The sequence below is a fragment of the Mustela lutreola genome, chromosome 1 (assembly GCF_030435805.1).
Source record: "Mustela lutreola isolate mMusLut2 chromosome 1, mMusLut2.pri, whole genome shotgun sequence".
Classification (NCBI taxonomy): domain Eukaryota; kingdom Metazoa; phylum Chordata; class Mammalia; order Carnivora; family Mustelidae; genus Mustela; species Mustela lutreola.
Genome location: NC_081290.1, coordinates 125271994 through 125289467, shown reverse-complemented (window position 1 = coordinate 125289467; position 17474 = coordinate 125271994). Strand labels below are relative to the sequence as shown.

The following is a 17474-nucleotide window of genomic DNA, read 5'->3' as shown; positions in this document are numbered from 1 at the left end:
TTACTTATAGGAGTTCGTGGTTGCTAATATTACCAGAACCTCTGGCAGAGGAACACCAACCGGGGAGAAGGCAGATCCATGATCACAGATTCTTAGGGGAGATGTTGTTCCCCCACATTGAACCCCAGCTGAGACAGACAGGTTTCCTTGCAATTCTTCCTTCCTTAAAAAACAAACAAACAAACAAACAAACAAAGAAATAAAGTCTCTGTTTTTGAGAACCAACATGTCCACTTCCTTCAGGTACCATTTTATCAGCCCACCACTGTCGTTTTGAAGGAGCTGCTAAGTGTACAATGAAGTTAAATATTGCTCTCAAAAACACCTGTTAGCTCTCAGTTCATTCCTAATCCTGACTGCATTCCCACAGCCACTCTTTATTTTAATTATATATTTTTTTGTGTTCCAAAATTCACTGTTTATGCACCACACCCAGTGCTCCATGTAATATGTGCCCTCCTTAATACCCACCACAAGGCTCACCCAACCTCCTACCTTCCTCCCCTCCAAAACCCTCAATTTGCTTCTCAGAGTCCATAGTCTCTCATGGTTTGTCTCCCCCTCAGATATCCCCCAACTCACTTCTCCTCTCTTTCTCCCAATGTTATTCCTTATAGTCCACAAGTATGTGAATTCACAGCCACTCTTGATGTCCCATCTCCAGGACCCACCCGCCATCTTTCATTAGACTCAGGAATTACACTATGACCAGGGATGTGGGTAGAGGGAGTGTGTCTCGTTATGTCACCTAGCAGGGAACCAAGTGCCCCAGGAATGAATGGAGTGCTACATGAATTCAGGAGGAACAAGAGGAAGAATTTCCACTAGACGTTGTACCATCTGTGGCTAAGCAGAGAGAGAAACAGGTAGGGTGTGTGTGTTAGGTTAAAACGAACGGCACTGAAAAACAGCCGCAGGCTTTCTACAAAACAAGTGTTTTACACTCCAAAATCAACTCTTAGCTTCTCGGACAGGCCCCACGAGAGACAGAAACAATGCATTCACAGGAAAAAGATAGAATCCCCAGCTGACAAGGAGCCCATGGTGTGGGCAGAGGCAAACAGAGGATCACAGCATGTCTCCCTTCTAGCTATATTATCAGTTCCCCAGGGCCGGCCCAGATGTTTACTGCCCTGTGTATCCCCAGCCCACAGCACACACGGCTACCTTGTAGTGCTCAGTAAAGCAACAGAAGTATGAAGTGGAACCTTCAAACCTCTTACAACCCACAATCTAACCCCCAAAGGTTAAAGATGAATTCCTTTCTGTACTGCTGTTGGCTTAGATATACCAAGGGGATACCACTGTAGCAGCTAATGGCTATCAGAGAATTTCTGCTTCCTCCACTCCAGGCCCCAGAGATTAAAAACTATGTGGGTTCTTGAGAAAGTCCTTTTGATACCCCTAAGAATTTCTGCTGTTACTGCGCACTTGGAAGAAAGGCTTTTGAAATGATTGACACTTTGAAGCCACATGTGTTCAACTACAAGCCAGAGGAAGGAAGGATGGAAGGCTGGAGGAAGAAAGGGAAGAAAAGACCTTTCCAAAGGTCCACATTCATGCTTTTAATGGTGTCTGGACATTTCTTCCCACTCTTCACATCTGTGATAGCAGATCCTTGCAAAATTTCCTTCTATAAATATTTTGCAAAAAAATATTTTAAACTTTTATTCATGAAGAGCTTACTTTTGATTATACATGCTAAAACAAGAAACACATGTGATATATGAGTAGACTCCTACATATTTCCCTGTTGGAATAAAGAAATTAATATGCACTGAAAAAGCTGTTCTGTTTCTGGCACTTTTCACACAATCTTTCATTTAGTTTTCCAAAGAACCCTGTAAAGGAGGTATTAAAACCCTCATTGTATAATCAAGGATCCTGAACCAAGGAAAGGTTGAGTGAAGCTTAGTAGTGAAACGTGTGCAAGACAAGATACTTGGCTTCTCTGAGTTTCTTCATCTTTGAGACAGGACACTGACAATATCTGTTTCATAGTGTTGTTGCAAATACATAATCTCTTCTTATTCTTGCAAAGTGATTTAACAAATTTGAAAGGTCCTTGAGCAATTTATTTCCAGTAAAGAGTCATGCTTCCCATCAAGTTAAAGTTAAGAATATGGGTGCCTGGGTGACTCAGCCTGTTAAGCATCTTCCTTCAGCTTGGGTCATAGTCCTGGAGCCCCAGGAGCAAGTCCCACATCGGGCTCCCTGCTCCATGGGAAGTCTGCTTCTCCCTCTGCCCTTAACCCCACTTGTGCTCTGTCTCTCTAATAAATAAGTGAAATCTTAAAAAAAAAAAATAATAAGAATAAGAATAAATTTACTAATAGGGGCGCCTGGGTGGCTCAGCCGGTTAAGCATTAAGCATCTGCCTTCAGCTCAGGTCGTGATCCCAGGATCCTGGGATTGAGCTCTGCATTGGACTCTCTGCTCAGCAGGGAGTCTCCTTGTCCCTCTCCCTCTGCCCCTCCACCCATTTGTGCTTGCATTCTCTTCTAATAAATAAGTAAAATCTTTTAAAAAAATTACAGCACGTTTTTCACCACGTGGGGACCATTAAGGCTGAAGTCTGCCTCATGCTAATGTTACGTCATATTTAAAACCCACCAACAGTTATGATGGCAAATTCACTCACAGAAGTTACTTTTTTGATAGTATAAAAAGAAACTCTTCCTTAGAATGAAGAAACAGATGAATAAAAATACATTATCTACACAGAAATGAGCCACCTCTGAAAGGTCATCTGCACAGTAGTCATCACCAGTCATAACTCGGAGCCCGGGCGACCGCACATTTAGTAAGACCACATGAGGGGGCCAGCGGCTCAAGGAAGATAAAGCTAATGAGCAGATATCTCTCTTCTGTTTACACTTAAACAGTCGATTGATTTTTTTGTGTGTTCCAGACAGCCAGTGTCGATATGACAAATATCCAGGGACCTGCAAAAGTGTTTGTATTTCAGAAGTAGGATCATATGTCTTTCACATTTCACAGGGAGCCGAACCCAGATGGTACCAAGCAAACAGTGCCAATGAAAAGCATGATGTTTGCCTGAAACATGCAGCTTTTCAAGCTGAAGGGCTTGTGAAAGAATTTACTCATGTCAATTCCCTTCCTGTTGTGACACAGTCTGCATGGCTTACAGCAAAGTCTACCAGCTGGAATCTAAACAAGGGTAAGAGTAGAAAGGTAGGTAATGACTTGTACTAAAGAACCGTATCCAATTTCAGTGTGAACCTCCATGTCCAAAGCAGGGTCCAGAGCCATTTGAGACACTGCCTTCATTCATTAGTCAATACATCTTTAACACCATATGCATAAAGTAGTTTATAAACACAAACAGATAACCAATCAAGGCAGCTACAGAGCAGATTTATACCGTAACACAGATCAGAAAGGGATTTCTAGTGCTCAGTCCTAAGAGTTACACCAAAATCTAATGAGACCACAGTAGGCCATCATAAATGTTCTTCGCATGATACAAGGGCTTCTTGCTTCAGGACGTATCACATAAATGTCAAGAACCTCCCACTATGTCTTCTCCAGGGACAACTGCTATTTTCAAATCAACACCAGTTTCCCTGGCTATCTTGTCAAGGGCAGAAGCACACTCCAGAGGACAGTGCCCCCAGCAGAAGACATGGCCATCACTCCCTTGTGAGACTAACCACCAGCCTACACCCAACAATCCCCCTTCCTTTTTTTTTTTTTTTTTTTTTTTTGCTTTTAGAGTCAAGTACACAAAAGGCAATGGCATCCCTGTACAATAGCTAAGTAGTGCAGCCACTACTGGTGTTCACGCCCGTCGGATGCATGGCTAATAACCAATGTCAACAGATTTAAGAGTTGAGTCCTAATAAAAATATCTGTAGGCTGTTAAAGGAAAGTTTAGTTTTAATCTTCAAAATTATCTGGATTTTCTAAATAATCCTCCAGAGAGGACTGATCTAATTGATTAACTTTCAGACTCTAATTAATTTCATCTCCGATGGTGTCTGGTTGAGACAGTCCACATGGAACCCCACTAAGAGGTTAAAACTAGAGATTTCAGATTCTAGAATTCTAGAGTAGATGAGACTCTAGTGAGCACCTAATCCAGTGAGTCTTACCTTTTTAAGATAGTCTTTGGGGAATCTGAAAAAAATTATGGATCCTCTCTTTAGGGAGAAAAACTGTTTTTGCTTCTAATTTTAGGGACATCTCAGATTCCCTAAAATCCATCCTTGGTCACCAGATTGGAAAATCTTGACCTAATCCAACCACCTCATTTACAGAATAAGAAATTAGGGTACAGAGAGGCTCAGTGACTGGTCCAGGGTCATGCAGCTTATTAATGACAGAGGCAGGATCAAGACCTGCTCTTCCCCCTCCTTGTCCGCCATCATCTGTGGTGTCACACTCTACATGGATTTGTGTGTATGGTTAATGGTATGGGTCATTAGACAATACCTGCAAAGCTCTGAATGCTCTGCTCAGCCACTTCTATTAACTGGCCAAAGAATGATTATTAACTGTACATAATTAGAATGTATAACCACTAGTCCTCTTTCTAACCAAGCACATTTTTTTTTTTTCTGTTTTCACTTTCCTCTACCTACTCAGGTACATCTGAACTCAGTCCCTTTCGCCTCCCTGACCCCACCAACACTTTCTTAAAAGTCCTTCCTCCCTGGGCTCTGGTGACACTGTACTAACCAGGTTCTTCCCCTGCCTCCTCCCTTCCCTTCACCCCCCTCCTTTGTCTCCACAACCTCTCCTCTTTCCTTCTTCTTAGCTTGATCCTATTCTCCCTCGTATCCATTCCCTTCCCTTCTACAGAAATCCCCATTCTGCCTCATAACCATTCCCATCCTTTCTACAGAAATCCTTCTCAGTCATAGCTTCAACTGTTGCTTTTTTTCTTCTTGTTTTAGGATCTTATTTATGTATTTGAGAGAGAGCAGGAGGGAGGGACAGAGAGAGAGAGGGAGAAGACGACTACCCCCTGAGCAGGGAGACTGATTCAATGTGGGGGCTTGATCCCAGGACCCTGAGATCATGACCTGAGCCAAAGGCAGACGTTTAACTGGCTGAGCCATCCAGGCGCCCCTGAGCTGTTATTTCTATTGAAAGAAACTCTCTCCCCCAAATCTTCCTCTTTCTACCCTCTCATCTAAGATGCATTAGTGTCATTGGCTTTGTTTGTCCAGGGTATCTGGCTCTATGTCTGCCACACAGCAAGACTTCAGTGGAGTAACTGACATTTCATGATTCCAGAGTAAAAGATAATATACAAATATTTATATTTACCACCAGTACCTGGGGTTTATAAGTTTTGGCAAGTCTGACATCTTGCTTTTTGCTTTACTTTCTCTGGGTAACTAAATTTTCAAAAGGGGATATAGCTCCTCCTGGTGGATAATAATCATATTTTAAAATGCAGACCTCGGGGGGGTACCTGGGCCATTCAGTGGGTTAAGGATCCAGCACTTGCTCTCAGCTCAGGTCTTGATCTCAGGGTCATGAGTTCAAGCCCACGCTGGGCTCCACATTGGCATGGAGTCCACTTTAAAAAAAAAAATAAATAAATTCAGACCTCCTAACTCTTAATGTATTCTGAAATGGATCAACAATAAAACTAAAGTGTACATAATAAGTACATGCAGACTATTAATCATTCAAAGCTCTTCAGCTTAAAGATCTTAAACAACAATAAGGGACTTCTTTTAAATCAGAGATCCATTTTTAAGAATTAAAAGAGAGATATTCAGTAACGTCATTTCCAGTTACCTTGGTATCCAACTGCAAAAGGTTTTCTTGGTTAGCCCAGTAAATAAATCACAGCACTCTGAACATGAGACCAGAGTCTTGGGTTTGGTTCCAGTATGGTAAGCAGCTTTTATGGTGCCACAGCTATAAACCTCACCCTGACTCCAGGAAGATGCTCTAATAAGATTTGTCTTGTGCCACCAAAGACGCAAAGTGAGGAGAGCAAACAACCAGTACAGTCTTAACTCTCTGACTGGAAATCAACCCAAACATGCTGGTGGGTTAACAGTGGCTATATTTTAAAATATTCTTTCATCTAATGACTACTGCCTTCTCTCCTTAGAACCACATCAACGTGACTAATAAAGCCTCTCAAATGTTGAGTTGTTTAATTATTTACGTTTAGTGACTATATCAAAGTTATATATAGTTATAGCTGTAGATAGAAATATACAGATACTTTTCTTTATGTCTTCTCATTCTTAAAATCTGACACACTGCTGAATATAGGAAATTAAGATGATTTAATGATATTTTTCAAATTACCTTTTTAGTTAAAAAAAATACCTTTTTTAGTGAATATCCTTTATATATGGAGCCATGGCATCTGCATAAAATCAGGAACATAGCCCAGGTCCTAAAAATATAACAATAAGGGGCACCTGGGTAGCTCAGTGGGTTGAGCCTCTGCCTTCGGCTCAGGTCATGATCTCAGTGTCCTGGGATCGAGCCCCACATTGGGCTCTCTGCTCGGCAAGGAACTTGCTTTCCCCCCTCTCTCTGCCTGCTTGTGATCTCTCTCTCTCAAATAAATAAATAGAAGTTTAAAAATATAACAATAAATGTGTTATCCACTCTAAAGTGTATTTATTTGGGTGCCTGGGTGGCTCAGTCGGTGAAGTGTCTGCCTTTGGCTCAGGTCATGATCCTGAGATCCTGGGATCAAGTCCAGAATTGGGCTCCCCATACTCAGTGGGGAGCCTGCTTTTCCTTATCCCTCTTCCTGCCACTCCCCCTGTCTGTACTCTCGCTCGCTCGCTCTCTGTCAAATAAATAAATAAAAATCTTTTAAAAAATAAATAAAGCGTATTTAGTTAACTCAAAGGTAACAGTGCAGACTAATCAATCTTTTAGTTACTTACAAGGTTTCATTAAACATTAATAGCAATATTTATGTTATCTGGAAAGAACCAATGCCATGTGATTTTTAAAATATAACCAATCAATGGAAAGGTCTAACATTATGTTCCATAGAAACTGGACTTTCATTTTCCCCAAAGTGGTAAAATGAGGATCAAACAAAACTTACCACTTCTCTTTGTGATCTCTTAGGAGTTTTAAATCCTAAGTTTTATTAAAACCTAAAGTTCTCAACACTATCCATGCCCTGACCATTCATTACTAAAATCCTACATTAATTCTCAGGGGAAGGCAATGGTGTCTCCTTTGCTTGAGAGAGTATAGAAACAGATGCAAGAAACTAAAAGGGTAGATTGGAGTAAGAGTTATCATAGGTGATGAAGTTATTTCAAAGTACTCATTTGCAGTCAAATTACACTTTAAAGCACAAATTAGGTAATTAGTTGTGTTCCTATGGGTTTATTTTTAAAATTAATTCTGCCAAGCCGAAGCAGCTATTTACATAAGCTAAATATCACAAAGTTGATGACAGAGCTATATTAAGACTTTTGCTATTCTCTAACAAGCTAAATAATTTGAATGGTTTTCTTGTCTAAATGGAAATTCTGTTGGGACACAGTCCATGCTTCAGGCCAATTTCTAGGCCTTAAATATTAAAATAAAAAAATTGAATCCACTAGAACTAACAAATATTTCAAAGTTAGCACTAAGATATTTCTCATGTACTATCTGTGACAGCATAATGTTAATAAAGCTTTTTACAAGTATAATTTTGGTGCTACCAAAAGGCTTGGATATCTCATCACTTATGTAACCATTTCATTTTTGTTAGGCATTTAGGTTTTTAGATTTTTGCGTATATTGTAAATGAGGCCACATTATCGATCTGGGGGAACAAAGCTCTTGCAGAGTTAGCTGTATTTCCTTAAGATATTTCTGCCTTAAGTGATAGCAACTAATCAAGTTACTATTTTTCTAATAATGAGAAGGCCTAACACTGTAAAGCTTTATAATAAGTCACTTATAAAGACATTGTCTTGTGTAATATCTTTAAAATTATGGTTACACGGTTATTAAAATGACCATCTCTGAGAGATAACCAAAACCCAAACAACCCAGCTTCTCTCCATATAGTAGCTGAGGAACTAGAAGTAAAGCACAAAGTATGTATAATTTACTTTTTAAAAAAAAATTAATAATAATTTAATGAAAATTGAAAAATGCATGAGTATAATCTTATTTCCTTTACATTACCCAAATACCAAATCTGTAGATACACACTCGTGCATTTTGGGGATATTGCCCCGGAAATCCCTTCTACCTTACTGAGCTTTTCTTGCCATTGTACTTTACATTCAAGCATTGCCATATTGGGGTGACAATCCACTCATAGTCTTGCTAACTGAAGGACAAATAAATTCTCATACGGCAAAAGAAAAGACAAGTAAATCGAAAAATATCTATGGCAAAGATTTTCCCATGTCCCAGTGCTCTCGACTTTATTTCCTTCAAATGGCAAGGATTCTTTCTAAAATAAATTATATATTAGCAATTCACTGAGTGCAAAATCCTATTTGCTATTCTAAGCTCATAAACAATTTAGGCAAAAACCAACTCTGCCCCTCACAGCTTTTGGTGTGTTGTAAAGAGAAGACAAAGAGAAAATCTGCTCTTACCAAGCCTCTAGGTTTCCGCCTTCTTCCATTCTGAAATAATGTATTGTCTTCAAGTTACTCCCTTATTAAAAACCTCATTCCAAGGCAGTGCCCAAAGTACAAAACAAGACATAAAAGTCTAAAGAAAAATACTACCCTAAAATGTTTCATCCTCCTAAGCATTGCTATGTTGAAAGGTATGGGCTTTGTCTTAATGTGGCGTCCCTGGTCTCCAGCACTGTACCGAATGGGCACTTAGCAAAATTTGATCGAATTAATGTTTGAATGACTAAGAAAAACATTTCAAAACAACTCTTCTAAAAGTTTCTTCACATCACATCCTTCATTTTTCATACCCACAGGTTAGGTAAGCTTCTAATTTCTTATTAACTGCCATAGAATCCTTTATTCTGTCATGTTGAAATTCCTACAACCTACTTTAAAGATTCCATGTAAAGCCTTTTCACAGGTGGGGACTTTTTCCACCAGACAGAGACCTTGGCACAGCAAAGCCTTATGTCAATACATAAAATAAGCAGAGTTAATTAAGAATTATTTATTAATTACTGAGATACTTATACTTTTTTCCCCTATACTGCAAGAAAGATGGATGGATTTTATAATCCTAAAAGAGTAAACTCAGACATGATGTAATATATGTACGGAAAACCCATTAAAATAAATGAAGAAATTGCTGAAAGATAAATGGTTCTATAATTAATTCTGTGTGATTTCTCCAGGACCCGTGAGCTCAGAAAAGGCACCAGCAACTGCTTTGAGATGAGGAGCAGTACCATCTGTTGAAACATTGGGTGTCAGTCTCCAATTGAGCCATTCTATAGACCACACACAGAACAGAATCTTTTCATCAGTGATTTCAGAGAAGGAAGAAAAATATCACTTTGTGATTTCATGTCAAGATGCTTAGTAGAAGCGTGAAACTCAAACAGGGCACCAGTGGTTGTATTTGTGATCGTGGGAATATTGTGGTAACGGAGAAAAGTAAGACAAGAACAAATGGATGCCACAACAATCAGACAAAGCCGGCACTGTGGCTGACGGATAATTCAAATGACCACTGTAGGCTTCACGAACAATGTAAAATCCAAGACAGAGATGTAGACAGCATTGTATATTAGTGTCACGTATTTTTAAATGTTTCCTTGTTCAGATTCTTCAGTCATATCTGCCTGTGTTTCAGTAGCCCAAGAGCAGACAGAGAGGCTCATGAAATCTGCTTTCCTGAGAAAAGTCATCTGAACAAGTGTAAGACACAGTAGAAAATTTCCAGAAGGAACAGAACTGCCTGTCAGTCTGCCTTCCGTTCAGTGATGGGAGCTGCAAAGAGCCCAGAGCCCAAAGAGATGGTGCAAGGATGACCTTCTCCCAAAGGCTGCGAGGTGTCCTCACTCAGGTCACCTTCTGTGGGATCAGAGTTCGAACCAACTTTGCCCCCTCAAACTGTGAGCCTGAGGGCTACTGAAGAATTAAATGAATGAATGTAATTGTACACTGTGTTAATCAGAACTTTTTTAAAAAAAAAAAAGTAGATAGAGTTGAGAAGATAGAAATAATCATCTCATTTTTCTAAAGTTTATCTTTACCAAAAAAAAGTTCTCATTCCTTGCTGAGAGTCTCGGGTTTTAAACAAAGGTAAACTACATGTTGAATTTGGTATAAGTCTGGAAATAAATAAAGATCAGTAAAAATTATTCTGGATCCAGGAAATAGGTAGTATTCTGTTTTGTATTCCCAAAGCCCAACACTATGTTCAAGAAATATTTGCTGATGAGTAAATGTTTAACTAAAATAATGCAAATTATGTTGCTATTACAGAATTCCTGATGAATATATATGAGACTAAGAGCTATTCCCAAAGAGTAAACCTATGTGCAATTGATAAATAACTGATACACTGTGTGTGAGAGGCACTGTACCCGGCAAAGATGAATAAAACCTGGTCTTGTGAGTACTTACAAGGCCGTTAGGCTTAACGGGAAAAATATGGCCAACTTCAATGAAGAAGCCCTTTCTTCAAATGTAACGTTCCATGGTCAAGCACACTGTTGTCTTCCTCAGTTTAGGCCAATTTTAACCTTGTTGAGGCCTCATACGTTGGGATAATCTCACCCCACGTGGTGCACTGAGCTCAATCACTCAGGAACCCATCCATGGAGGGGCGGGACTTCTGGGGCGGGGCTTCCCAGAGGCGGGGCTTCCCTTCTGGTTGGGGTTTGCACTTAGGAAAAGCTCAAAAGATTACCTGGGTTCCTCAAGTCCTTCTGAACCTGCATGATTATTGAGGAGGGGCTAGAAAGCCAGGGAAAGGGTACATCACAACCAAAGCAGGACTGCTTAGGAACTCCCAGGGAGGTTCTGAAGTCGCCTTATTTTACCTAGCAGTCCCTCCTAGTCCATAACTTTTAAATCTGAGCGACAAGAATCCAGAAGTGTGCCTGGGATGCAGGGTCCCCTCAACTCACAACCTTCTGTGTCCTAGAGGCCTCAAAGCTAACTCAGTCTCAAGAATATGGCCTATACCTTTGGAGTTGCAAGGAAAACTAACTCAAAGATGAAAAAAAATAATCAGTATGCTATCTGACTTCCTAGTGTCTTCTAACTGCATTAGGGGCAGACTTTTTGTCCTCAAACAATTTGCATTGTATACACCTAAAGCTGGCCTACCTACACTGTAACTCAGGAGACTGAGTTTCCTGAAGATAAGGGCATGTCATATTTCCTTTTGAATCTCTATGTTCTGTCAATGTGTGCTGAACTAGAATAGATAGATAGAACTCACAGGGCAGGACCAGATAGCTTCGCCCCACATAATTACTTGGATTACCAGTATGTGGTTAAGCAGTTGAATCTGTGCACAACGTTTTGCCAAAGACTGAGGTAATAAAAATATATATTGCCTTCTTAGGTACAGCAGGGCCAAAGGACATGCAAAAATTATGCAGGAACAATAGGATGTCAGACAATCACTTTCATTATCAATACCACTAATTACTAATTTTCTGAGTGCATTATGTTATGAACACTGAAATCATTGACTCTGAAAAGTCTGTTATAGTAGACTATATACAGTATCTTCAGTAATATTAGTGCCCTATGTAAATGTGTGGCTTTATAGCTTACAAAACACATTCACACACAGAAGTTATCCAAACTGCTTGTTTTCTAGCTTCCTTATAGCCAAATGCTTTATATACCCCTATATTTTGCCTCATACTCACAACAAACCTTCAAGCTATTATATTTTGTCCATACCACAAATGTGGAAAACGGAACTTCTGAGACGTCCATACTATTTGTGAGTATGTAACCAGGGTTTGCTCCCAGGTCTAACTACAAAGCCCAAGTTCTTTCCAGCATACAAAATGGCCTTACAATATGATCTTCACTTTAGCCCTGTGATCCAAATATTATAAATATTACCCTTCAGACTCATTCATTCAATAAACATTTGTCAATAACCTTCCATGTGATGTTTGTGCCTCCAACAAAATTCATATGTTGAATCCTAATGCCCAGTGTGATGGTATTAAGTGGGGCTCCTGGGAGTGTTTAGGACATGAATGGGATTAGTACCCTTATAAAAAAGACCCTGCAGAGTTTCCTAGCCCCCTCCAGAAGGTGAGGACACAACAAGAAGTCTACGACCCGGGAGATGGCCTTCACTCCACTATAACAGCACTTTGGTCTCAGACTATCAAAATCTCTGCCCGCTTGGGAGTTTCCATTCTGGGAAGGGGATGGAAGGAGGGGGAAAAAAGAAAAAATGCCCCACAAATATCTGTCAGCTGGCAAGAGCTGTGGAGAAAGATAATGCAAGGTAAGGGGTTAGGAAGTACCAGGAAGGAAAGGGTTGAAAGTGACTATTGGATGTCAAGTGGTCAAGGGTAGGGGTCTTTGATAAGATGATATTTGAGTGAGCAGAGGCCTAAAGGAAGTGAAGGAACCAGCTGGTGGGTTGTCTGGGAAAAGGAATGTTTCCAATGGAGAGACTAGTAAGTGCAAAGTCCCCCAGACAGAGATGTGCTTGGTATGTTGGACTAACAGCTGGAAGATCAGTGTGCCAGCAGGGCCAGTGGGCAAGTGGTGGGGCACAAGGAAGAGATGAAGCCAGAAAAGAATCTGAGACTAAGTTACACATTGAGGTCACTGTAAGGACTTCAGATTTTACTCCAAATTCGAGAAGCCATTGGACATTGGACAGTTTTCTTCCAACAGAGGACATGACTGACTTGCAGGATTACTCTGAGGAGAACACACAGCAGAAGGGCAAGGGAAAAACCAGGGAGATGAGGTAGGAGGCCGTTACTACAGTCCGATTCAAGAGACAGTAGTTTAGAGGAGAGTGAAGGTGGAAGACAGGTTGGACGGCAAAGGTGTTGGCCTGAGTGTAGAAAGACAGGGTTGTCGTTGGCTAAGATGAATGAGACTGGGGGAACATCAGATTTGAGGGTGAAGATCAAGAGTTCACCTTTAAACATATTATCTCTGAGATGCCTCTTCCAGAAGATGTCAAAGAAAACAAGTGGATATGGGAATACGGATTTCAGAAGAGGACAAGTCCATGTTGGAGGCGGACGTGTGGAGCCTATATCAAAGTATCGATGTTAAATATCATAGAGGAGAGTGCCTAAAGAGTGAGTCCAGGGGCACCTGGGTGGCTCAGTGCTTGGGCATCTACCTTCAGCTCGGGTTATGATCTCAGGGTTCTGGGATCAAGCCCAGCATCAGGCTTCCTGCTCAGGGGGAAGCCTGCTTCTCCCTCTCCCATTCCTCCTCTGTGTTCCTGATCTCACTCTCTCTCTCTATCAAATAAGTAAATGAAATCTTTTTTAAAAATTAAAAAAAAAAAAAAGACTGAGTCCAAGAGGAGGACTGTAGCACTGTAAATCTTAGGTTTTAGAGATGAAGAGGGACAGTCAAGGAGACTGAGAAGGAGTGGGCAGGGAGGAAGGAGGAAAACTTCAGGAGACTTCAAGAAAAAAGTATTTAAGGAGAGAGTGATCAATTTGCTCCAATACCGCTGACAGGTCCAGGAAGATGAGGGCCGACTGACCACTGATTTTTTAGCACTCACTGGCTAGTGGATGGAGGTTATTAGTTCCAGCTCTCCTGAAGTGAGATAAACAAGGTTCCAAGAGATTATATAAATTGAACAATCAAGGTCACATAGCTAATTAGCTTTAGAACTGGGCCCAGAACCTATTGAACACAGCCCTTCAGAAGTTGGCCCTGTTTCTTTTTATTTTTTTTTTTTAAGATTTTATTTATTTACTTGACAGAGATCGCAAGTAAGCAGAGAGGCAGAGAGAGAGAGAGAGAGAGAGAAGCAGGCTCCCTGCTGAGTAGAGAGCCTAATGTGGGGCTCAATCCCAGGGCCCGGGGATCATGACCTGAGCCGAAAGCAGAGGCTTTAACCCACTAAGCCACCCAGGCACCCCCAGAAGTTGGCCCTGTTTCTTGAATAGGAGAGCAGGCTCTTCAATAATGTATTATGATCTCATGCTTCTCTTGGTAACTGTGATTCAGGTGGGGGGACTCTTAAAGAACATTAACTGTAAACAAAAGGAAATAAACATCAATAGAATTTGGGGGCATGATGACAAACAATGGTTTGGTATTTCATGCCAGAGACAATGGCCCTCAAATCAAATGGTATAGGTATAGACGCTACAACTAGGGCAGCCCAAGTGTCAAAACACATTTCAATGCAAAAAAAGGTTGCATCCCCACCCCTCACCCCCCCACCCCACCCCACCCCCGCCTCAAATGACTTCTCTGTTCATTGTATTTCACTAGGTGATTCCATGTAAATAAATAGATAAATAACCCCAGGCCTGATTACCCTATGTTAATGCGTATGGTAAGTCCAGGTTTGAATAATGAGGATCTCTTGATTTCCTCCTTATAAAGTAGTCCAAAAAGGGAGAGAGGGAGAACACAGTTGTACTTTGAATAAATGGAACAAATCTTTGGGCAGGGTCGTGGAGACAAAGGTACAAGAAAGCCCTAAACCATGGAGGTACAAAAGCACGGTTTTAACAGTCCCCACTCCTAACCTCAAATCCCTAGCCACCAAAAACCGAGCTCACTGTGTTGTCCCCGTCCGCCGAAAGATTTCGATTTCCAACGGGAGGAAGAACAGGGAATGGACGGACGGAAAGGAGGCACAAGGCTCCGAACATTAAAGCTACTCGGGGTGGGCCGGGAGGGAGGGACCCACTAGCAAGGGCAGGCTGGGAAAGGCAGGCGGGCAGGCACTTCTCCACGGAGGGGCTGAGCAAAGGCGGGCGCCGGCTCACTCTCCGGAGAGGGGAAACCTCGGTGCGAACCTCGGACGCGTGGTGGAGCAAAGCGCCAAGTGTCAGCGCTCGGACGGCGGGCCCTACACCTGCGGCCTCCCTGCAGGGTTGCGGCCGACGCCTCGCCCCTCCCGTCCCGTTCTTCCGAGAACGCAGGGCACAAAGCGCGGGGTGGACAGGGTGCCCGAGATCAGCGGGAGTAAGCGCGGGGCGCAGGCTGCGGCTCGGTTACCTGATGCCCTGGAGTCTCCCCGGAAGGTGGAGGCACAGCCCCCGGATCCGGCCCGTCACCGCGCCGGCTTCGGCCTGGGTGCCCAGGGGCGGTGGCACCCGCGCGCCGAGCCCCGGGTCTGAGGCCCCCACCGCTTGCCACCCCGGGCTCGGGCGATTTCAACAAGCCCAACCACAAAACACGGTTTAGGCTTGCTGGCCAGACTCCTCTTCTCTTCTTGGAGTTTGTGCCAATGATGTAAAGATCCTTCCCGCACTTCCCGCCTCCTTCCAAATTCTGAGTTTGAGAAGGAAAAATCCAACAAGACAAAGATACGGCTTCCCTTCCAAGGAGCTAGAGAACTGTACCCAGGCCAGCTTTGTTTCTCCAGCCAGCTCCGTGAAGAAGCTGGTTTTCCTGTACTTACCAGTGCCCTCTGAGCAAGGCCTGCTGGGAACACAGGTTCGCAGCAAACATTCTTAAGAAGTATGGAGGGAAGCAAGAAGTAGCGGAGAGTGTTTACAAGCTAGTTAATTTTTGGCGGACAGAAAGAGGAGCCAGTCTCCTTTTTATACTTAATATTTGAGCCATTTTGTTTCCATTAATGCACTTATCATTCTTCCAAGTCCCATGGTGCTGGCTCGCCTCCCAGATTGAATTTAACAAAGCAAAAGCTTAAGTTAGGAGTAAAATTTTATAATAAAAGGAAGAAAACAGAAACCAGCTCTTTCTTTGTTATTGAATAACTAATATAAAGTTTACGGATCTGAGAAGTTACGTGACTAAGAGTAAAATAGTTAACATTCGTGGAGTTCTTACCATTTACCAGAAACTGTTCTAAGAGCTTTATTCACGTTCTAACAAAAATAGGTTCTTATAAGATGCTGTAAATGTTTTATATTTATTAGCACATTGAATAAAACAACCCCATGTGATGGATAATATAATTATCCCCATTTTAAGGTTGAGGAAATTGAGACATAGAGAAGGTTGCACAGCTAGAAGGAAACTGTAAAACTGGAATTGGAACCCAGGTAATCTGGCTCCGGTGTCCATACTCTCAGTTGTTATGTTATGTTGCCTCTGGTAGAAAAAAATTAACCATGATCTCCTTTAATCCTCACAACAAACCCAACCAGGTGGGTTCTGTTGTTGTCTCCCTCTGACAAACAAGAGACTTAGGCCCAGAGACGCTAAAGAATTGGCTAGATAACAGTGGTGCAGGAGAGTCAGTCTAATACTTAAATAACCACAGGAAGGGAGATGCTCTTTTTGTACATTCAACCATACAGGGGGGAAGGAATTACTAAGGAAGTGTGTGAATCTTTTTTTTTTTTTTAAGATTGATTGGTTGATTGATTGATGATTTGACAGATAGAGATCACAAGTAGGCAGAGAAGCAGGCTGAGAGAGAGAGAGAGAGAGAGAGAGAGAAAGAGGAGGAGGAAGCAGGCTTCCCGCCAAGGAGAGAGCCCGATGTAGGGCTCGATCCCAGGACCCTGGGATCATTACCTGAGCTGAAGGCAGAGGCTTTAACCCACTGAGCCACCCAGGCGCCCCAGAAGTGTGTGAATCTTTTATTACCTTCCAATACTGAGCGCCTGGGCTTTGGGCTCAGACTTTCTGCGTCCTTTTTAGGACTAACTCAGCTTCATTGTCTCTCCAAATCGCTCCACCGTTGCAAAGGTCAAGAGCATAGGCGTCCTTGACCAGACTCAGAGGAAGACTATTAGCCATTTTGCCTACAGCGGGGACAACTCTTCCCTGAGGAAGGATAGCATATTTAAAGTACTTACGCGCTGCAAGCTTTCATCCTATTTGTGGCCAGGCCTCCGGGACACTTTGGGAAGGGACAGTTAGGGGCATTGGTACTCCAAACCCTACCTGGGAAACAATGTCAACTTCTGCAGGGGAACAAGAGTAATCAAAGGGGAGGCACAGAGAATGTGTAATGCAATGCCATCCCCATATGAACAACTTGATTTCTCTGAGTCTTTGAAGTTCATTTCTTTCTCCCTTTGGAGGCAAGGCCTATCTTGCCTAAGAGGGATCTGGGGTGGGTGGCTGAAGAAGAGAAGACCACGAGGTGGGAGTGAGACACAGCAAGCTTTACTCAGGCAACACGTTGACTGGTTTGCATTTGGGAAGCAGGGAAGGGCGTCCAACACAGTACAGGACCATTTGGTTCCTATGACAGCCTAGAGGCTTCTGGCCTTCTGCCCAGAACAATAGGAAGGTTAGGGAGCTCTTGAGGGAGAGGATGAGAGGAGAGGGGACTTACAGGTCTAGGTGAGGCTGCTCAGCAGCCTATCTGGGAGTTTCTGATCAGAGAACTCCCAAGGGCAGCCACAAAGTAGACATCTTGAATAGCTAGAAGGTTTATCTTAACTGTGG

At 42.2% G+C, this 17474-nt stretch overlaps 1 protein-coding gene across 1 annotated transcript in view; it reads right to left on the bottom strand.

Moving 5' to 3' along the window:
- Nucleotides 1-15192, bottom strand: part of LRAT (lecithin retinol acyltransferase) — a 134697-nt gene extending 119505 nt beyond the window's left edge. Inside the window, exon 1 of the mRNA XM_059173633.1 lies at nucleotides 15102-15192. The gene's annotated coding sequence lies outside the window, so the exon portion shown is untranslated. The remainder of the gene's footprint in view (nucleotides 1-15101) is intronic.
- Nucleotides 15193-17474: the final 2282 nt, after the last annotated feature.